General features: G+C 45.9%; 2 protein-coding genes across 5 annotated transcripts in view; one reads left to right on the top strand and one right to left on the bottom strand.

Moving 5' to 3' along the window:
• The window catches only part of LOC111525872, a 3,670-nt gene extending 3,253 nt beyond the window's left edge, over positions 1 to 417 (bottom strand). Inside the window, exon 1 of the mRNA XM_023191518.2 lies at positions 1 to 417. This exon is cut by the window's left edge and continues 3,253 nt beyond it. The gene's annotated coding sequence lies outside the window, so the exon portion shown is untranslated.
• The window catches only part of NAV2 (neuron navigator 2), a 771,558-nt gene that overhangs the window by 358,509 nt on the left and 390,459 nt on the right, over positions 1 to 22,590 (top strand). The window lies entirely within an intron of this gene.

Raw genomic sequence — 22,590 nt, 5'->3', positions numbered from 1 at the left:
GGATGTTCTCAAAAAACGTGTGCTGGAAATGTGAGGTCCTGCATGTTGAGGTCTTGGCCCCAAGAAGCCAGTATCCGCAGCAGTAGCTCTGTGTCTGTCTGGCGGTTCCGCAGAGATTCTGTTCCGGACAAGGAAAGATCTGAGGCCCCACTGGGTTCGACGCTCCTTAGCCTGGCTGTAAGATCCAGGAAAAGGGGGTTGGAGGTGGCAGTGAACCTGCTCTACCCTTGGCTTGAAGATGACCTGTCCTTGCCCCATCCTGCGGGGTGACGGGGTTCCAGGCAAGGTGCTGGGACTGCGGTACTAGTGCACCAGCCGTGGCCGGCAGCCGGAGACTCCTAGCGTCTTGGCTGGCTGTTGCGGTGGGGGTGGGGGTGGCTGCCTTAGAATGGCGGCCGAAGCTAAGCCCCTCCTTCCTGGGTGGTAGATCCTGGTGTTGGTAGCCCGAGTGACGGGGGGGTGGGGATGGGAGATGGCTTGAAGAGAATTAGTGATTCCTACCTTCCCAGGCAGAGCCTGCATCACTCAGTTCGGCTGGGTGACAAGCCCTGGCCGTGCAATCTCTTTTACAGAAATTAGCAAGGGCCAATCAGGTTCTCTTGGCCCTCCCCGCTCCATTTCCCCCTTCTTCTGGTAGGAGGGGGCTATATTTTCTTGGCAGTCAGTCAGCAGGGACTTTTGGGGACAGGCCGACCTGACGGATGTGACTGTCCGGTCAGGAGAGGCGGGAAGCCAGAGGGGAGGTGGTTTGGGGCCGGTGTCAGGAAAATGGCAGCAGACCAGCTGACCTTTTTGGCACATACTTCCCTGCTGACACCGTCTCCACCTTCTCCTGGAGCTTTCTCTGATCAGAGGCTAGAGCTCAACACATTCCTAGGCTTTCTGATGGGGGAACTGGAGCTGGAAGCTAATTGTAAGCAGACTTTTGGAACTCTGGGCTGGAGAAGGCCCTCAAAGCAGATTAAGCTCCCACACCAGGCTGATAAGCATGCCCCTTGCTGCTGCACTTGCTAAACATTTTTGGAAGCTGACAGGTTTGAGTGATGGTGTGTGGGAGGAAGGCAAGATTTCCTCCAGTGCTCCGGGGGCCTGCCTCTGTGAGGATTTTGTGCTCTGCTCTTCTTCTGTTGTTAGGTACAGGATTTGTCCGGTGGGCTCTCCAATGGGGGTGAGCACCAGGGTACACTTCTGCATGGGGTTTCCCTTCATCCGTGGAGGTGGGGTTTATGAGATGTAGTGGGCAGTCGGTGGGAGGTCAGTACAGTGACTGGGGACTGGAGGTGACACATACCCTCAAGCCTGATGAGGAGCACCCGAGGAATGAGAGGGAAAGTCCATGCTGGGATTGTTCATATCCAGGCAGCTGTTCTGCCTTTGCCCGTTTGACCCTTCATTTAACAAACATTGTCAGAGGACTGGCAGTGCATAGGCTCTGGAAAGGTGATTCATCACCCCCTCCGTGAAAAAAAAAAAAATGTTCTTCAGCTTCTCCCTGATGGGCTGGAACAGTCCACTTCCCTCAAGACTTTGCTTCCCTCTTTTGCCCTTGGTCCATAATCCCCCCATTTCACCTCTCTCGCCCACAATGGGCCCTTGTGTACTGAAGGTGAGCACAGTTTGGATGGACTGCTAAGGAAATTGGCCACTTCCAGTGGACTACCCTGATTTTTACCTGCCTGATCTCCTTTGCCAGTGCCCAGGGGTTCTGGGGGGTCTTCCCTGTGGCAGATCCCTGTCTGCACAGCTGACATCAAAGTGATTTTGGCCAGTGGGATTTTACCTTCTTTGCCAGGTCTTCTAACAGTCTGCCTGATATGGTGCCCATTCCCCCTCCAAAAGAGTCTCTTGGTTATGGCATGAGGACTGTGTCTGACTGGCCATCTGGTAGTTTCCAGGTCTCAAATCTGGTATATATTATTAGAAGATACTCAGGAAGCAGTGAATTAAATAGCAAATACTCTCTTGGGGCCTCTGACTCCCCTTTTATTCAGGGGATTTTCGGCAGGAGGTTGGGTTGTGTAGTGGCTGATAACACAGGTTTTAAAGTCAGATGGGTATCAGTGGTGTCCTGTGTTTGTCATGAACTAGCTAGGTGACCACCTTCATTAACTTATTTGGGCTTTAGTGTTCTCATCTATTTAAAAATTAGCATTAGCAACCACTAGAATCGTGAGCATTAAGAAAAATAATGTGAAGTGTCCAGTGCAGTGTCTGGCAAATAAGGAATACTTAATACAAGTAGCTATTTATTTTGCTAACCTAAGAGATAGGGCATGCTGAACCAAGATTTAATAGTCCCTAAGTGAGAAAAGATATGGCTTATGCTGTCAAGCCCCTGGAAATGTATCAATCTGTTCCAAGGATTTGTAGAACATCTATCACCTTCCTAGTACAGTTCCAGGCAGAATGGGAAGATGAGGAAAGGGCATAACCACTTTCTGGGTGCCTGATGGGTGAGGCTCCTTACATATAATCTCAATTCATCTTTACAGAAACACTTAAATCAGGTCTGATACATCCATTTTCTATGATAATAACAATATAGTAATGATAATAACAATGGTAGTAATGGCCAAATCCTTATATATCACTTCCTATGTGCCAGGAATTGTTCTAAGGACTTAACATTAAAAACTAATTTTATTCTTATCACAATCAAATGAGATATGTGTTATTATCCCCATTTTACACATATGGAAACTGAGGTGAAGACCAGTTTGGTAACTTTGTGAGTAGCAGAGTTAGAATTAGAACTTGGCCAGTCTAGCACTAGATCCCATGCCTTTAACCATGATATTGTACAGGGAGAACCACAGAGACTGTCTTAGAACTTGCAGGCCTTGATTTATAAGACCACTGCTGTAACCACTGAGCTAGATGAGGCTTAGCAAGGTACAGCCACTTGCTCCAGGTCATCCAGGGTGGCAGGGCAGGGAGTCCAGCAAGGTTGGTCTGGCTTCGAGGCCTGCGGTCTTCCCACTCTTCATTGCTGTCTTTTTTCCATCATGCTCTGGCAGATCTATGAGGCAAATAGGACATGGCCGGGGTCTTGGGGATTTTATAATCTAGTTGGGAGGCATAACTGATGTACATAGGGCAACCAGGCACAACACAGGGAGGCCTCAGAGGCATGCTTGGGGCTGGGTATCCAAGGTGCTCAAAGGAAAGGCCAAGATGGCTGGAGAAATCCAGAGAGCCTCTGGAGGAGACAGAAGATGAGCTGGGTTTTGGAGATGGGAAGGAGTGACTGGTGGGGAGGAGAGGAGGTCAGCATGAGTGTGATAGTGGAGAATGAAGAGCAAGATCATGCAGTGGTACTGAGCAGTTGATATTGCTTCATGCAACAAGTCATTGCTCCAGATCTGGCATCTTCCTTTTCAAAAGGTGATGAAGAGAAAGAACAAAGGCTTTGCAGCTGAAGGATTGGATTTGCATGTTGGCTTCCTGGTGGATCATCATTCTGAATGTGCAAGGTAGTTGTGAGAAGATGCGGAAAGGGTGTCCATTAAGGACCTGATTCAGATTCATAACAGATCTTTGGGAAATGATGGTGATTATTATTATTAGCTGGGGGTTCAGAATATTCAACATGGTAGTTACAGGGGAAAGGAGGCTTCTGATACCTTGTTTTACTATGCAGCAACTCTCTTCAGCCAATGACATCCCATTGCCCCTAAGCCTGCTCTTCATCTCCAACAAGTGTGAAAAGACCTAACTTAGCCAGCAAGTAGCTGTTAGGTACAGCCCTACTGTCACCCACCCTTCCTCCAGGCCCCTTACCTTGAGTCTCTCCCATAAACCTACAGCTGGTTCTCTCCCACCACCCACCCCTCCCAGTGGAGGAAACTGTGTTCTGCAGCAGCAGCACACCTCCCCTGAATTACCTTCCTGGGACTGAGATACCTGTGCCTTCCCCCAAGTATGAACATTTATAGCATCTGCTCTGTTAACATGTGAATAAATTAGGACCATGTGCAGAGAGTTGTTTTAAAGACATGCCCTATGTTTGTTCAGAAACTCTCTCTGGCTGACCTTCAGATAAGGAACATGCCTCAGCTATTTGAGGAGATGTTAGCCTATTTTTAAGAAGCAGTTGCAAGGAAAAAAAGAAAAAATATATACACATATAAAATACTTTGATATTTCCTGTTTTTAGAAGCTGGTGTTCAAGTTGCACCTAGTTTCTTTAAAGTAGTAATTAGAAGTGATTGAAATTCTCTGTGGGTATTTTAGATGTTGAAAAAGAAAGCATAGAGGAGGCCCCTGGGAAGAGAGCTCAGCTACAAGCTTACAACCTGTGGCAACTTTGCTCCATTGTGTTTTGATTAGAATCCTTGCTCCATCATCAAAGTTGATTATGGATTTGATTAGTGCATGTTTCTGCTATTGTATTACTCCCTTTCTTCTCTTTCTCAGTTCTTGGAGGGGAATGTACAGCATGGTTATCTGCCAACATGCAAGAATGTTTATGGTTCACATATTGCTTACTCCATGGGTTACTTTTCTAAAGACACTTTAAGGGTGGTACTGGTGGCTTATTCAGGGTAACATTACGTGTGTATATATCTGTATATAAATACATCTACTTCTGGATATGTGTATATATGCATATATACACACACATACACAAATATATACACATGGAACAGCTTAAAGTATTGAGCACATATAAGCACACACACACATCAAAGGGGAGGCTGGAGGAGTTAGAGCCCAAATTCTAGCTTTCAGAATAGCTAGGTTTGCTTTCCATTTCTCATTCTGTCTTCCTCTATGACCAAGATCTGAAGCATCAAATCTGGGTCCCATATTATTTACTTATAAGATATAAGGGATGTAGCCTTCAGAGAGGTGTTTTCATGAGGCCCTAGTGAAACTCTTGGAACCATTCTGAAAAAGCCAAACCACCCAGCGAGATTTTGGCTTAAGGTCAGAAATTCTTATTTCTCAGAATCTGCCTCAGCAGCAGGGAAGGGAACATTTATGGAGCATCTGCTATGTGCCAGGTAGTCTGCAGAGCTCTTTATATAGATATTATTTAATGTGAAGCACAAGAAGCTAGATAAAGTGAAAAACGATCTATGCATTTTGTGTAAGGAAGCAGAGGCCAAGGGAGGTTATCACTTGGAGGCAGTTTTATGTGGTAATTTAGACTTTATTGAGAGGTCAGAGTTTGCATCTAGGCTTTGGGCAAATTATAGAACATCCCTAAACTTCAGTTTTGTCATCTTTGAAGCAGAAATGGTGATGCTTATAGGTTGAGGGTGAGGGTTCAGTGAGATAGTACAGGTAGGTTCCTGAACACAGTGTATGGCACGTACTAAGCAAGGAATATATAGTATTGCCTATTTTTGTTACCCAAGGTCAGATCCAAGTTTGGAAACTATGTCTGCCTCATTCCAAGCCCATGTTCTTTCCACCCTACCTCTCTGCCTCCCAAGTACACAGCTGATTACATGAAAAGACAGATGGCTTGCACCATGAAAGCCAGAAAGCATAACAGGGCTTTGGTTAGATGAATGGGGAACAAGAGTGAATTAAGAACAATGTCATCCAAAGAAGTCATATCTCAAGTTGTTAATTGAAACCTTCACAGGTTGGTCCCAGACATGCCATCTTTGTAACAGTAACCAAGCTGAGGGATCTGCTACAAACCAAACTTGTGGGAAGCTTCCTTTGTACAACCAGTCTGAACTGGTTGTAGAGGTGGTTGCGTGGAGCCAGTCAATCTGAAGGCCTAGCCCAGGACAGGACCAAGAATGGGACATTCTCATTGACTGGGCTTCTTAATGGTTCCTTATTGTTCTGAGGGCAGAAGGAAAGCCCTTTTTTCTCCCAGCAGGCATGGTTGTAATGAGAGCTGGACCTTGTGATCAGTTGGCCATTAAGGTGCCCCAAGGCATGGCCAGCTGCCCAATGGTGCTTTACCAATAACCACAGGCCAAATTCAATGGCTATTCTGTCTCTTGGTCACATTTTTCAAAGAGATGGACAATGTGTTCCTAGAATGGCTTGGACAGAATGGGCCATGTGATTTTGGGAACAAAACTTAGCTAGGGTTTTTGTGCTTTAATCTACACAAGACAATAGTGAGTAACACAAAGGTTTTTGCCGGAACCCCCATTCGCCCACACAGAACCAGAGAATGACTCATGGCTTAGTGCCCCCTTTCCCAGGGAATACAGATCCTCTCTTGTGTTTTGCAAACAATGGGCCCCCAGACTCAGAATATTTCCAAGTGAAATATTCTGCCTCTTCTTCCAAGTGAAACCTCAACACCTTCAGTGAATTTTGGGTTATTCCAATCCCTCCATTCATCTTGGTGGGAGAGAGGATAGGGTAGAAATGGGGTCTTAGTCAAGATAATTATGATGCCACTTTCAGGGGTATTTGGAGGCCTTTGAACAAAATTAGTTACTCATGGCAATGTGACACTTTTAAAAGTAATTATAATACTAGTCATGGATATCGATTGAGCACAGCCTCTGTATCAGCATAATACATAGCACCAGATATGTATCATTCATTTAATCCTCAAAACATCCCATGAGGTAGATGCTACTTCCTGAAGAGAACTGGAAATGACCACTCTAGGACTTCGCAACTTTGGTTCTAATTCTGTCTCTTTAGTCACCTTGCTACATGACCTTCAACAAATCACATTTTCTTTCTGAGCTTCATAACCTCACCTATAAAATGGAGAGGATAATACCTGCTGTACCTTCTTTGAAGTTACTATGAAGATTAACACCTGTAATTATTGTGAACAAGGCACCTGTTTAAGCATCTTACCCTTTAGGTAGCCCTTGAGGAAACCAGGGCTGACAGAGGTGAAGCTACTTTTCCAAGGAGCACAGCTGGTAGGTAGACTCAAATATTTGAACGCTTATCTGTTTGACCTTTGAAGTCAACCTTCTTAAAGAGCAAGTGTGAAAGTACTTTGAAAAAATATCTGAAAAAAATGCTGTTACTACCGAGTCTAAGTAAATCACTTTCAAATTTCCTTTAGCTTGGTAATACATATGCCATTTGACTCCTCCCCCTGCTCCAGAGTTTGGAAATATTGGAAATGTTCTTTCAATGTTAAATAAATATTCGTTGCTTAATCATATTGGTTGAACCCTTTTGGGATGTTTAAAATTTCAAGTCCTCTGAGGCCACAAGACCCACTAAATGTCATTGCTGAGTGTTAACTGGCTGGGCCGATTCTAGACAGAGGAAGGAGAAAATGAAGAATTTGATTCAAAATCACTTGTTGCCATGAGGAAGCAATCAGATAAGTTTAGATTATGAATCACTTTTTAAGACAACAGGCCGGGGATCTTCAAAAGTGTCAGTCTCATGAAAGACATAAAAAGTTTTAAAGCAGGTGAAGGACTATTCTAGAAAAAGAGTACCAAAGCTATGACAACCAAATCCAATGAGAGATTCTTGAGTAGATCCTGGATGAGTAAAACCATAAATACTACAAAGGTCATTTGGGAGAAAACTGGAGATATTCGATTGTAGATTGCATGTTAGATAGTATCATTCTATCCATTTTAATGGTATTGGGGTTACGTAAGGAAATGTCCTTTTTCTTGGGAGCTATATGCTGAAATATTAGAAGGGAAGTATCTTGATGTCAGCAAGTAACTCTCAATTAGGAAAAAAAAAGGTGAGAATATCTGCAGAAAGAAGAAGAAAGAAAATGCAAAATGTTAACAACTGGTGAATCTAGGCAAAGATATATATGCACGTCTTTCAACTTTTCTGTAGGTTTGAAATTTTTAAAACCAAAACTTTGGGAAACAAAGCAAAGTCCTGCCTGAATAGTATTTGTCACCGATGCCCTTGATATTTATGAGAACATAAATGAAATTGGAGTGTATGTGTGTGTGTGTGTGTGTACTCACAATAGCCTGGCCAAATTTGTTTCATGAGGTTTAGGTTCTGGACTCTTTATCTTCTTTCTGGTATAGTGTGACAACTTTTGCTTAATTCCTTGTTCTTTCATGAGAATGATTGCTGACATTTTGTGGAAATAAATCACAAGATCCAGTTTCATTTGGTAATCTTTTATTAAAATCTAAGGTGTTTCCAAGGTTGCAAATACAAAAGAAATTTTTTAAATGAAATAATTACAAAAAAAATTTAAAACCTCTGACTGAGCCCTACTGGTCTAGGCACTGAGAAGGTAAGGAGTATGATTGGAAGCAAGCTTTTCTCTTTTGCCTGACTGAATCCTCCCACTCTTTATCCATACAAATTCAGGTTTAGTATTATTTCCTCCAGGAAGCCTTCCGCCACCACCATGGTCCTAATACAGTGTCTCGTCTACATATTCCATAGCCTGGCCAGTAGCCCCTCAGCTTGGACTGTGATTGCTTATTTTGCTGGACCATGACTTCCATGAGGGCTGTGTCTCTCCTGATTCCTGCTGGCACAGGGTCTATACATAATAGGTTTTTAGTTAATATTTGCAGAAGAAAAGAAGGGTAGGGGGAGATAAAAGAAAGCATTGGAAAACAGGAGTACATAGAAATTGAACTTGAGCTGTGAATGCATCTTGCAGAACTCCCTCTTAGGATGTGAACTGAGAAGGTCATGTGATGGTGAGTGGCCAAGTGTAGGAGACAGAGACACAGAGTGGGCAACCTGAACACTGTCTGGAGCCAGCATCAAAGCTCTCCAACACCAGGTCTTAGGGAAACTTGCCTGGTCTGGCTGAGTAGAGGGCGGAGGCAGATTCCTTTGCACAAGGCTGTTTATGATATCCAAACTCTCTGGCTGCTGCGATGGAAGAAGAGCTGTCAGGATGTGATGATGGCACTGCAGCAGACTGGAGGGGTTGAGAGGGAGAGAACACCATGGGCTTTGGCAAGTTTGGGCAGATTCCTGCCCCCATCCCCAACCACCCCTACCTTGGATGGAGGACCTGAGAAGGGTTCTGAGGGGGTTTTGGTTGGTTAGGAGAGGGAGAAGGTTTAGGAAAGCCTAGGATAGGACAGAGTTTCCAGGAACGATGATCACAGCAACCATTTATGTGCCATTTCCTTACATAATCTCATTTAATCCTCAAACGAACTTTCTGAGCTGATATTATTGAACCTATTTTACCAGTAAGAAGAAAAATAGGAGTCAGTGAGAGGACTAGCCTTAGAGGAGTTCTGGGACTTTTTTGGGTCACACAGCTGGTATAGACAGTGGTAGGATTTGAACTGAGGTCTTTCTGATTCCCAAACCTGTGCTTTTAACCACTGCCTTCTTTTGCCAGTAATTGAAGGAGGCCTAAATCCCATATGAGCTACTGCTTTAGATAATCAAACCTCCAGACCCTCCTCTACTTGGAGCCTGCTCCCTGCTTCCCTGATCTCGGCCCTTCTTGCTGCTTCCCCCTCGTTGGGGCCTTCTGTGCCTGTGCCAGCTTGTTGCCAGAGGCTCTGTGTTTATAGGATGAGGAGCCCCATTTGGCCTTTGCCCACATCCTGCTGCAATCTGGGCAGGATCTCCTTGTCCTACTGCTGTGGCTGCTGTCCCCCAGGTGACCCCCGTGCTGCTGGCCCAGCAGGGTTCATGTGCCTAACAGCTGGCAGGACCTCGTTCCTGTCCTCCTGCCACATGCTGGCTGCAGCTCAGCAGACAGTCCCCATTTCATGCTGATTTGCTTTGATTCTTTTCAGACCTGGGAGTGACGCATGTTTACTTCAGAATGTGTGGGCCACAAGTGTGCCAGAGCTGTCAGACCTTCCGGTGTGCAAGCTTTGATCGTTAGAAGACAAGCTTTGAAGGAATAAAAACCTCCATTTAGGTGACAAAACCAGATTTAGAATAACCTGGATTACTTGGGATATCTGCTTAGTGATCTGTGCCTTTAACTACTAGAGACTTAGGACATCTGAGCCAGAGGAGACCTATGAGGCCATCTGCACAATGTTCCTACAGCTCCATTGTGCAGATGAAGAAACCATGACCCAGAGAGGGGTGTGACTTGCCTCCAGTTACCCAGCTCCAAAGGGCAGAGCAAAAACCAGAACCCAAGCCTTCTGACTCTAGGCCAGTATTCCTTTCATCTCAGTTAGTAATCAGATGTTCTGCTCTGAAAGGCCTGATAGCTTAAAGATTGGAACCAGCCCTATGCTATATATTTTTCCCCTCCTTCTACCAAGTAGTTAAAATGAGTATCTTTTTTTTAAGAGACTGGGTGTCTCTCTGTCACCTAGGCTGGAGTGGAGTGACCATAGCTCACTGCAGCCACAAACTCCTGGGCTCAAGGGATCTTCCTGCCTCAGCCTCCCAACTAGCTGGCATTACAGGTGTGAGCCACCACACCTGGCCCAGAATGAGTGTTCTTAATTGCTTCATATTAGGAAGCTTTTGCACTTGGCTCAGAGAACCAGAAAAATAGGGTCTCTTTGTGGATGGTATAAGTGTGGCAATAGGCCACCACTGACCACCTCCCATAGTCCAGACACTTTACATACATTATCCCCTTTAAGCCTCACAAGGGGACTGGGGGGCATTTCATCCCCTTCTATGTGTGAGGCTCAGAGGAGGTCAGTAACTTGACCAAGACCATATGGAGCCAGTACTGGGACTGTCTAATTTCAAGTCCATGCTCTTTCTACCCAGCCTCTTACACCCTTGCTAGCTGGAAGCCAGAGAGACCTGGGTTAAGTTCCTACTTCTCCATTTATTTACCGGGAACTTCACCTTCCTAATGCTAGGGTGAAGCCTGGGGCACAGTAGGCACTTAAGAAATAGTTGTTGAACTGCAGCTTGGACAGGTCTGCCCTGTCAAGCCTCAATTTCCCTGGATGGTTATAGCATTTCAACATATCGTGCAAGCTAAAGCAGTTCATGTATGTAAAAGTGTGAGGTAGATAAGATCACTGTTATTTACTGAGCACTTAATATGTGCTTGATATTCTAAGCATTTTATGTGGATTTTCCCATTTAATTGTTACAAAAGCAGTAACTACTGAGGTGGATACTTCTGTGATTGTTTCCATTGCACAGATGAACTGGGGCAGGTAAAGCATAAGCAATTTGCCCAAGGCCACACACCCGGTGAGTGGAGGTGCCAGGTCTGAATCTCAGGCAGTGACTACAGAGCTTGCCTCCTTCCCCACAGCATGGTCCTCCCTCAGTGCTGCTGCCCACTAAACCCAAGTCTAGTTGAGGGTGGGGAAGAGAGACACATGCAACTGAGGACACATAAAGGGAAAGCAACTTGTTTAAGATCCCCCAGCAAGTGAGAGGTCATCAAACCCAGCAGACTTACCGTCTAAAGTAACATGGGGCCTTGTTCTTTCAAAAGTGTTCTCTCTTTAATGGAGAAGGACACAATGTAGTTGTGGCTGTGGCTGCGGCTGCAGTGAGCTCTGGTCACTCCACTCCAGCCTAGGTGACAGAGAGACACCCAGTCTCTTAAAAAAGATACTCATTTTAACTACTTTAAATTACTCCTAAACTAGAGATGGTCACCAGGAATCCCGACTGCCTGGTGGACTCCATGGCTTTCCTCTTTGGTCCTTGCTTCTCACTCATTTGGAATGACTCCTTCTCTGGATTGCAGAGCAGAAACCAGTATAAATTTGACCTAGTCTCTAGAAATGTTTACCTGGCTAAAAATATGCCAGCTTTGTCATATTTTTAGCCACATTTAGATTTGAAGTATATGAATTGCCCACACCCATGTATTAGGCATGAACTGTTGGTACATTTTGTAACAGGACCTGCTAGTTTTCCATTCCAAAGAACTGGAATTCAGTCAGAAATTTGTCATTTGCAAATACCAACTCTTGCTACATTCCATTGCTGTTTTTAAGAGTGTCTCGTCACCTGGATTGGGAGGAAGCAGGCCATGGGCGAGGCCAGGCTGGCTGGGCTGCCTTGGTGCATTCCCCGGGTCTGGTGGCTTCTAATCGACCTCTGCCTGGCTCTGCTGAGGCCCTCACCGTTCTGCGGTGTGTTGCCTTTGGATTAGCATAAGGGCAGACAGGGTGCTTATTTTAGAACTGGAAGGAGAGGAGATATATCAATAAAAGAAATGGGAAAGGAAAAATCCCTTCAGTGGTTTAAAAATATCTCTTCCTTAACTGGCTAGATTATTTTGTTTCTTAAAAACAGCTAGTAATTTTCTCCTCTGAAACAGCATTGGAAAGAGAGGCATGTCAGACTGAAAAAGGAGGGGGCTGCAGTGGTGGCCTGTAGGTTTCACTCTCCTGTCCTGTTCCTATAGGATAGGTTATTTTCCCCAGTCTCCCAAAGCCTCCCTATAGACTCTGGAACCTTAGAACTATATCACAAAGACTCTGTTTTTTTACCCCTTCATTTTAAAGATGAGGATGCCATGCCTCAGGGCCTTTGCACTTGCTGCTCTTCCTACATGGAATGTCTTCCCCAGATGCCAACAGCACTCACTCCCTCAGCTCCAGTTCTTCGCTTGGATGTTACCTTATCAGAGAGGTGCCTTTCCTGAGTTTAGAACTGACTCTAAGCTGCCCACAGTAGAATGTGGGAATCAGGGTTGCCAACAGGCACGATTCCACTTTGTTTTCAGTTTTTCTTTTGTTTTTTTGTTTTCTTTTCTGCCCACTTTTTGTGATCTAACCACTTGCTAACAAAAGTATGGTCTGTGGCCTGGTTGTAATGGCATCACCTGAAAGCTTGTTAGAAATGCAGAATCCCAGGCCTTGCCCCAGACCTGCTGAATCAACATCTGTATTTTAATAAGATCTCAGATTATATATACAGAAATGAAAGTTTAAGAAGCAGAAGAGCATTATGCCCTCAACCCCTTCAGAAGAAGAATCTAAAAGAAACCCCATCCCACAAAGTACTGTCGCCACCTCTGTCTAGAGGCACAGGCCCAGCTGCCTCAAATAACCCTACCCTATGGTTGAAGATGCGACGGATGGACGGAGTCACCCTAGAAAAGGACCTCATAAGACAGACTTCCAGAATCCGTGGCTACTCTGTTTCTTACATCTCTCTGATGTTGCTTAGGGTAATTCACCTGCACACTGGGCTTTGTAGCTAATGTTTGGTCACCATGACCAGAGGCTGTTATCTACTTGGTAGCTGCAGAGGGAAGGGAGACCCAGTCTTTAACCTGGGAGTGCAGCAGTAATTAGAGGGCCTTGACTCCCCACTCTGCCAGGTGTGCCTAGGCTGGTTGAGATAGCACCTTTCAGGAGCTAGAGGCAGTTCTATCCAGCCCGTCTCACAAATGGCTGTGAATGCCTCTCTGGATCCTTCAGCAAAGGCTGGTCAGCTATTCCCACATTCTGAACAGAAACCAACTCCCACAGTCCTTTGCTGTTTGGAAATCTTCCAGTTCTTGAGTCCCCCCAAATCACATTGCATCATTCTAGCACGTGGTTATGTAGGAGGCAGGATGCATCCCAGGGCACCAGTGGGAGGGGCTCACTCCCTCTCCATTCCCTTGTCTAATGCTCAGGGAAGCCCTCTCAATGGGCAGGTGCTGTGCAAATGTAATCTGCCTGTGGAGGCATTTCTTTCAATCACCCTGCAATTGTGCATTGATGTGGGGAAAGCCCGTTGATGAGAGCAGAGCAGAATAACTGAGCTCCTGAATTAGGCTGCTTGATGAAATTATTGTCTAATGCTGATGTTGGAGCCTTTTTCCCTTGTTCTGTATAAAGCAGGGCTATTTTAAAGCTGTCGCATGATCACTGGTGCCATAGAAACTGCCTGACCTTGTGCACACCTGTGTCTCAGTCAGGCATGGGCCACCGCAGGTAGAGGAAGAGGACTTGGTGAGAGTGCTTCACTCCAGAGTCTACGGGAGGAAGGAAGGTAGTAGAGGATGTTGTGGAGCACTTTCTGGCTTCTCCTAGCTTTGTCCAGCTCTCCTAGCTTTGTCTCATTTAACTCCATTGAAACCACCTGGAGAAGTGACCACCCCAGCCACTCTGGAGTCCAGACCTGGTCCTGAGCAGGGACAGGGAAGCTGTCCTATGACTGAGAGATGATGTTTTGGCACCAAGAAGGTTTCTGTGTGTGTGCACGCATGTGTTTGTGTTTGTATGCACTTGTGTCCAAGATGCTCCTTGAGAGGTTGTAGAAAGTCCACTTTGGCCACTTGCCTCACTATAGCATATGAGACAGTATGGTGAGCCTGAAAGAGCACTGTTCTTAGAGTCAAAAACATTAAGTTCTCTTTCTAGACCCTCATTTAGCAAGCTTCATGACTCTGGGCACATATTCAGTGGTTCTTCACCAGCCGCGTGTAGCATTGTCCAAATAATCTACCAGCCCTGATGTCTCCCATAGATTCAGGTCTGGAGTGGCACTTTGGCATCTGTATTTCTTAGGGTTCTGTAGGAGATTCTGATGCACACTCTGGGGTGGGATCTGAATTTGAGACTAGCCCCCCCAGAGAAGTCAGGATAGTGAAGTGGAAAAGAGCGAGTGGTCATTGCCACACAGACCAGGGTTTGGATTTCAGCTCTGTCCACGGACAGCAGCATGGCCTTAGGCAAGCTGCTAAACCCTGCCTCTGCTTCCTCATCTGCACCACAGGCACCATAGCAATGACCTCACAGGGCTGCTCTCAGCACTAAATGCTATCATGTGGATGAGGCATGTGGCAAATGCCTGGCATGTGAGTACAACATAAATGTTATATCTTGGGTGTGAGTATGTCTGTGTGTGTTTTCTGCTGTACTGTTATATATGGATAGAATCCTCTCACGAAAAGTCCAAGGCAGAACTCAATCAAGGAATAAGATGGCAGTGCTCTATTATATTAGTGTAATTTGGTAATAAGGAAACCAATTAATTCATTCTTTCAGATAGTTATTAATAGCAAGGAACGTATGCAGAGAAAGGTCCTATGGGGCAAGAGAGAGATGCCAAGAGTGCATCCCTTCCTTCATGACAGTGGTTCTTAAACTTCAGTGTGCTCAGCATTACCCAGGGAGCTTGTTAAGTGTGCAGAATCATGGGCCAGAGCATCAGAGAATCTGATTTTGCAGATCTGGGGTGAGGCCCAAGAATTCATATCTTTGAAAAATATGACCAAGTGAGTGTGCATAAGATAGTCTGTAGCCTTTACTCTGACAAAGACTGGTCTAGAGTAGAAGATGAAATTGGAAGACTGAGGGAAGGAGGGAACTGGGTGACTTGGAGCAGGCAGGAATGAGATCCTAGAAGATCAGAGAAGCTGAGGTTTGAATGCATGCAAGATTCCAAGAAAACAGGGCAGCATACTTTGGATTTGGTCTGATGAACAGACGGCGGAGAGCTCTGGTGAACAGGAAGCTCTGGCTCTTCTCCCTGCTGCCATTGGCAGGGGTTGCCAGGTTGGGTAGGCATCACACTGGGAATGTCAGCCACTAGGAAGGGTTTACTGAGACTCCTGGTGAAATATAATGAACCCGAAGCATGTGTCTGTTTGTCCTCTGTTTAAGGCCCAAGATGGCTGCCTTTAAGTTGCCTAACAGTGCCCATAGAGTTGAGCTTCTTTTTATCTATTTCCGTATTCAGAAACTAGGGCTTGAAGCAGCCTGCAGTGGTAGACCTGAAAGTATAAAGTAGATCTGGGATGCTCAGGACACCAGAGTGGACTAGCGGAAAGGGCATGAGAGATGGTAGGAGATGTTGAGTGCCATTTCTCCTTATTAGGGGCTGTGTTGGCTGAGAGGGCCTCAGCTGAATCTCAGGTCTGCAGGGGACCCATGTTCCATGATGAAGCCTGAACCAAGACATCCCTGTAACAGTGGCCTTTGGATCTGCAACCTATGGGAGAGCAAATTTTGGGAGGTCTTCACTGGATCAGGAAGAACTACAAATAAGAAGGGAGAGGGGAAGAGGACATTCATTCAGCACCTACTATGTGCCAGGCTCCACACTCCATGTTTACATGCTGTTTGTAATCTAGCCTTCACCTTAGGAAGTAGATTAGCTCTAGTTTTACAGATGAAGAAAAAGAGGCCCAGAGAGGTGAAACAACTCACAGCTTCACACAGCCAGGATTTGGTGAAGCCTGGGCTTGAACTTGCATCTATCTGGCTTCTCTCATGAATCTTCCACAGTTCTACAGTGAATGTGTTGGGGACCTTGATTCTTGGTCCTCAGGTGCAGGTGGCTCGGAAGCCCAGTTCCCCTCGGCAGGGTGGGGGGTTCAGTGTGGGCAGAGTTCCCTGGCGTCCCGTGACTTGTGGGGCATTTCTGTGCCCTCTGTCAACAATCCAGCCTTCAGTAATGTTGTGCTGCTGCCGGCTGCTCTCACCACATCCAGACCCCCCACCCACACAGGGGAAGGTTTTGGCCAAGGGCACCCTGGAAGGGGAGGAGAAAGTGCCTTCCAGAAGGGCTTGTTACAAAGCCCCTGAATGGCCCCATTGAGGCTCCAGGGCCGGACGACAATGGGCCTGTTGGGGCCCCCGGTCTGCTGAGGTGAGAGGGCTGGGGCCCGGCAGGCAGTGCTGGCTCAGAGGCCAGACACTGACTTCCAGGGCTGGGAGCCAGCGCTTCTGACGTGCTCCGAAATGCCAGCTTTGCTTAATGGGGAGCAGCTGGGGCGCGCTCCACATACCTCCCTATGCCAGAAAGGCAGCATGAACCCAGTTCCTCAGGCCACAGCCGTTCTTTTCCTCCTCCCTGCCTGGCACTGCTCCCCCTTCCTGGGCCAGGCCCTGCTCACCGGACACCAGGATCATAGTCAGCTCCTTCTAGGGTCCCCTTGGTCCTCAGGGGCATTCTTTCCAGCCTGATTGGATAAATAATACCCCTTCCCCAAGAGTCTAGCCTGCCTACAGGTGCAGCTGCCAGATGATATGCAGCATGCCCAGTGACATTTGAATTTTAAATAAATGATGAAAAAATTTTAATTATGTTTAAATATGTAATAAATGACAAAGTCTGAACCAAGATATGAGTTCATTTTGTGTGTCATGGGACACACTTAAACCAAAAAGTTATTTGCTGTTTATCTGAAATTCAGATTTAACTGGGCATCCTCTATTTTTATGTGCTAGATCTGATGACCCTACCCAAGGGAGCCATGATGGATACCTATGTGGGGTTACTAGGACTTAGCTAGATTTTCCTTGATGCCAACAGGGTGGGGGATAGGGAGAAGGAGGCCTGTCTATGCCCACTCTCCACCTCCCATTTCCCATACATAAAATGCTGGATGCCACACTTAGTAGGTCTTACTAACTGGCAAGCATTGCCCCCATGTTAGCCACACCACCCTCCCTTCTAGGAGCTGCAGCTTTCTCCCGAGCTCCCACAGTGGGAAGGGAAGCTTTGGTACACAATTGCAGTTGGTGACTATTTACCGAGCACCTGCCTATCACATTGGGCTGAACCCTGGCAATTTAATGAGAATGAGACAGATGTAGCTTTTGCTCTCAAAAGAGCTTACAGGCTAGTAGCAGAGAGAGGCATTTAAACAAAAGAGCAACTGTAATTCAGTGAACCATAAACACTGTGGGTAGATGGCAGGGGTTGGGGGTATAGTTATTGAGGGAGGTGTCTCAGAAATTCCAGGAGAGCATCTCACTCACACCTGTAGGACCAGGAGAGAGGTCTTGGAGTCGGGATTTGAGATGAAATCCTGGGCCATGTCATTGAGTTGAGTAGCTATGTGGGCCTGGGCCGATTATTTAACCTCTTGAGCCTTGGTTTTCCTTATCTAGAAAGTGGGAACAATTTTCCTTGCTTTAGGGACCAATGTGAGTTTCCAAGTAACATGATTAATGTGAACATGTATTGCTAACTGCAGGGTCCTAGATCAAACAAATATGTGTGTTTGTGTGTATGTGTGGGGTCGGAGGTAGGAGTTGAAGGATAGGGGAAATACAGAGGGGTTAGGAATTCTTGGGCCCCATCCCTGCTTTGTGGCTTGTATGATATTTTGCTGTTTGCAAAGGATAATGATTAAGAGTATGGGTTGGGAGGCCAAGGTGGGTAGATCATCTGAGGTCAGGAGTTTGAGACCAGCCTGGCCAACATGATGAAACCCCATCTCTACTAAAAAAAAAAAAAAATACAAAAATTAATCAGGCATGGTGGTGCGTGCTTGTAGTCCCTGCTACTCGGGAGGCTGAGGCAGGAGAATCGCTTGAACCCAGGAGGTAGAGGTTGCAGTGAGATGAGATCATGCCACTGTACTCCATCCTGGGTGACAAAGTGAGACTCCGTCTCAAGAAAAAAAAAAAAAAAGATTATGGGCTGGAAATTCAAACAGGCCTGGGTTTCAGCTCCATCTCTACTGTGTGACCTCAAGTAAGTACATAACCTCTTTTTGTGCCTTAGTTTTCTCCTCTGTAAAATGGAGCCTCACAGGCATGGTTAAAAGGATGAAAAGTAGACCATTCATATAAAGTGCTTAGCATGGAGTCTGCCACATAGCAAGTGCCCAGAAGTGGGCAACTATTGAGAGGGTCTTAGTTGAGTAGCATAACAACCTTATGAGGTAGTAATTACCAGGTAGAGAATGAAGTTCAGAGAGGTTAGGTAACCAGCCCAAGGAGGCACAGCCAGAGAGGTACCTCTGGGAGAATATACCCCTGGCTTCTTATGAGGCCTTTGGTCACCCAGCCTTCAAGGAACTCTGCTTCTAGCTTTTGGTTGGACACCTCCCTGGGGACTAGCTGGACTCTGGGACTCCTTGCCCAGTTATGGTCTGGTTCAGACACATGGGTGTTTCCTGGAGATCTCAGCATGCCTGTGTGTGCCAGGCCCAGCCTCTGCAGGGTCAGGGAGAAAGAGCATCCTTTAGGAATCTGAAGACTTACATGCTTCACACCAACTATTCTTCCTTTGCTGGATTTGAAGTCTGAGATATGGGCCTCCTTTTTATTACCCTCTTATTCCTTTGTGTTAATCAATGCCCACACAATTATGCAGTTGGCATGGATGCTAGTTTTATTGTCTTGAATACAAAAGCAGCTTTGAAAATGGCGTATTTCTAGAGAGCAGCTTGGGGTGAGCCTCTCACTGGAGAAGGCAAACTTTAGCCAATCATTTCCCCCTCCAGTGGGAACAGGAGCAGGTGGATTAAATTGCTCCATTGGGCGATGTTTTGTTTCTAATAGAATAATCATCAACAACCCTTGATGGCTGAAGGTCAGGGAAGGGAGCTAGACATGGCTGAGCATTTGCTGTGTGCTCAGCTCTGTGTTGGAGGTTCTTTCCCAACATCAAGTTCAGTTGTCTCTGTCACTCTGTGTTTATGTCTTAGACCCATTTTTCAGATGAGTAAGATGAGATAGAGTGGTTGGCTGATTTGATCTAAGTCACATGGCTGGTAAATGAGAGCTCCAGGTTTTGAGCTCAAGTCTATTCAGTTCTGGCATCCATGCCTTGCTATCACCCATGTGCCTAGGTCTATGTGCTTTAAGGGAGACCGGAACAGTGGAAGGCATGTGCTTGCCTTCAGGTTCTGCTAAGAACCCAAGATGCTTCACTTGCTGCACAATGGGCTTTAAGGCACCCGCACCATTAGTTCCTGACTTGCGAACATGGGACTGAGACTTCTAGGGGAAATGGGGTAGGAGCTGATTTCTGATCTCACATGTACTTAAAGGAGAGAAAAGGTTTAGATATATGGAGAGAGGAAAGAGGGTCTTTCAAGGACAGGAAGCTATCATGGGATTCGAAGTAAGGGAAAGCAGGCTGAAAATCGTGTATAAGAGATTCGTATCAGGACATGGAAGAGGATGAAGACTGGAGGCCTATCTGGAGACTGTTGGCAATCCTGGTACTGCTACGGATGATAGTAATGGGAGGCTGATGGTGGTAGTTGTGATAGTGATAGTGATGGTGATGGTCAACATGTATTGAATGCTTAATATTTGCCAGATACTAGTCTAAGAATTTTACAAACATGGACTTCTTTAATGGTCACAACAGTCTTATAGGAAGGGTGCTATAATTAGCCCCATTTTTAGATGAGGAAATGGAGGCATAGAGAGGCATAAGAGGCTGGAGAATAATAAACAGATGTAAGAGCCATTGAAGGAGGAACTAGGGCAGAATCTGGTGACCATGTTGAGAAAGGGATAAAGAAATAGAGTCTACAATGAGTTCAAGATAACCTATTGATCTTTTATAGGAGCCAACTTCCTGGCAGTAGTTATTGGTGAAGTTATGACCTGACCAGCCAAGACCAGCTTTCAATTTACTAAATGCCTCTGTTAAAATGGAAATGTGATATTTGAGAGGATGAAAATAATGAACCATTGCCAGACATAGCCCTCTTAACATGAGTGAGGTCATCAGCTTCAGTGCAAGGGGAATGGCTTAAGTGAAGGGACACTGGATGGGTTAGTTTTGAGAAGGCCTGTGCCAGCCAGTTCCTTCCTTTAGGGTGTGCTGTCCTAAACATAACCACCCAGGGTCTCTTTTCCAGCAATCACTTCCCCTTCATTCCTACTCACCCTAAATGTTATGTAAAGCAGTTCATGCTCAAGCATTCATTGCCAACACTGGATTAAGATCTCCCTCCTTCCAGGTCGTACACTGGCATTTTAACAGACTTTTAGAAACTTGGCTAATGAAGGTGGGGATGTGAGTGATCCTGGGGTTGGGAAGGGATGGGAAATGTTCATGCATCCCTCCCCTAGCTCCCAACAGACATAAAATGGAAAGGGCTGGGGTCTCTACCTAGGCTTCACACCACAGTGCCTGGACTCCAAATTTCTAGACCCAGATTCAAACAAAGTCATGAAACACATTCTCTTAGCCAACTACGCCGTGGAGGGCTGGGTCAAGCCTGTGAACCTCCACTCAGGCTGGCAGTAAAAAGCAGCCCTGGGCCCTCCAGCCTGCCTAGGTAGCATGTCGTTATTACAAGCATGGACTCTCCAGACGGCCAAGCTAGAGTTGGATTTGTTTGCTGTGTGACTTTAAACAAGCCTCAGATTTGTTTGCTGTGTGACTTTAAACAAGTCATTTCATTTCTCGACTCTTAGTTTTCGCATTTGTAAATGAGGATAATAGTGTTGAGAAGAGTAAATCAGAGAAGGTCTGTAAGGTGCTGAGCCCAGGACATATCACATAGTAGGTACTCACTAAATACAAGCTGCAGTTGTCGTGCCAGGCCCACTGTGAACAACTCCAGAAGACTTAAAGCTTCTCCATGGGCTTTGGGATGAAGCCTGGGACCAGGCAGCTTGGCGTTCCCAGTTGCAGGATGGCAGTGAGCTTAGCATGGGCCCCTGCTCATTTTTCCTGGTTCTCTCTGCCAGAAAAATGGGTGGTACTGGCGTGTCTGCATTTCCCTGGAGCAGCCTTCTTCCTTTGACATCCTAGGCAGGGCCTTTGTAGAATTCCTTTTCAGCCCCCGAAGGCCTTGCTTGGAGAAAGTCACTTGCTTGGAATTATACAGCCAAATCAGAGCCACGACTTGAACTTCATTCTGAACCAAGGAGTTTGAAACCATTCCTCCTGCATGATGCATGACATTTTAATAACCTGCTGACAGCCCAGGAGGTTTGCATTTTCTCTGAGCCCAAGGGACCAGAGCCATCTGGTGGGTGCTTTTTCAAGGGAGCTGGTGTGACTGTTTCAGGGTAAAATGCAGAGAAATAGCATCACTTATTTTTTTCCTGTGGTAAAAATAACATGCAAGGATGGGAAGAACAAATGGAGGTTGGGAGGATGACATTGTGGGGAGGAAGGAGTTAGAATGCTGCGGCTGTCTACCTGGTGCCATGTGCTGCCATCTGCCCAGTATGGAGGCAACATCAGCCTGACCTGCCAGCACCTGCCTGGCTACCAGCATCAGCTTTCAGGAATAAAAAGATCTTTTCAAAAAGCCTTTGTCCCCCAAGGAAGCTCAAGGGGCACAGTGAGGTCCGTGGAGGGTTGTGACAGTTCAAAACATGCTGTCCATTTATAGTATGCAGCAGTGACCCTGTATCTCACCCTCTCTATAGCAACCAGCTCCAGACACAAACTGGGCATGGCTTTTGATCAGGAAGCATGTTTTTACAAATAAAAAAATACTGGAAGTAGTTGGTGAGGCTGAGATTATGTTAATTTATGCAGTTTCCACTGCTGCTAGGATTAAAAATAGCTTTCTTTCAAGAAAACTAGAACTACTTACTGTCAGTTTGCCTTCTAGGCCCTCTTGCTGGGCTCCAGGACTGGTGGGCTGGACACAGGGCATGGATTATGAGATCCTCCTTGGCAGTCCCAGGTTCTGGAGCTTTGCTGAAGTGGAAGATAAAGAGACTTTATCTTCCAGTGGTAAGGACTCTTACAAAGTCTTTACTGCATGTTTCATAAAACTGGATATGCTGAGCTCTCATGAAAGCTGTTGTCAGCATTAAATACCCAGGGAAAGACATGGAGGCCTTTAAAAAAACTGCCACAGTACTCCTGCACTGAAGTGCTCACACTTTGCTCCACAGGGGAGAGGGAGCGGAACTTGGCTAGTGTCATCCACCATCATAAAAGGCAAACCCAGGATTTAAACTCAGGTCTGGCGCCTCGAAAGCCCAGGAACTATGACATCTCTTCCCCCAACTCTGCTGTTCTACATGTGGATTATGGCTACCCATGGTGCTCATTTTAATCAGATTTCATCAATATAAACATTAGTGGTGGGGTCTTCCTTTAGAGTTA

Source organism: Piliocolobus tephrosceles, chromosome 13, assembly GCF_002776525.5.
Source record: "Piliocolobus tephrosceles isolate RC106 chromosome 13, ASM277652v3, whole genome shotgun sequence".
Classification (NCBI taxonomy): Eukaryota; Metazoa; Chordata; class Mammalia; order Primates; family Cercopithecidae; genus Piliocolobus; species Piliocolobus tephrosceles.
This window is presented reverse-complemented; position numbering and strand designations above follow the sequence as displayed.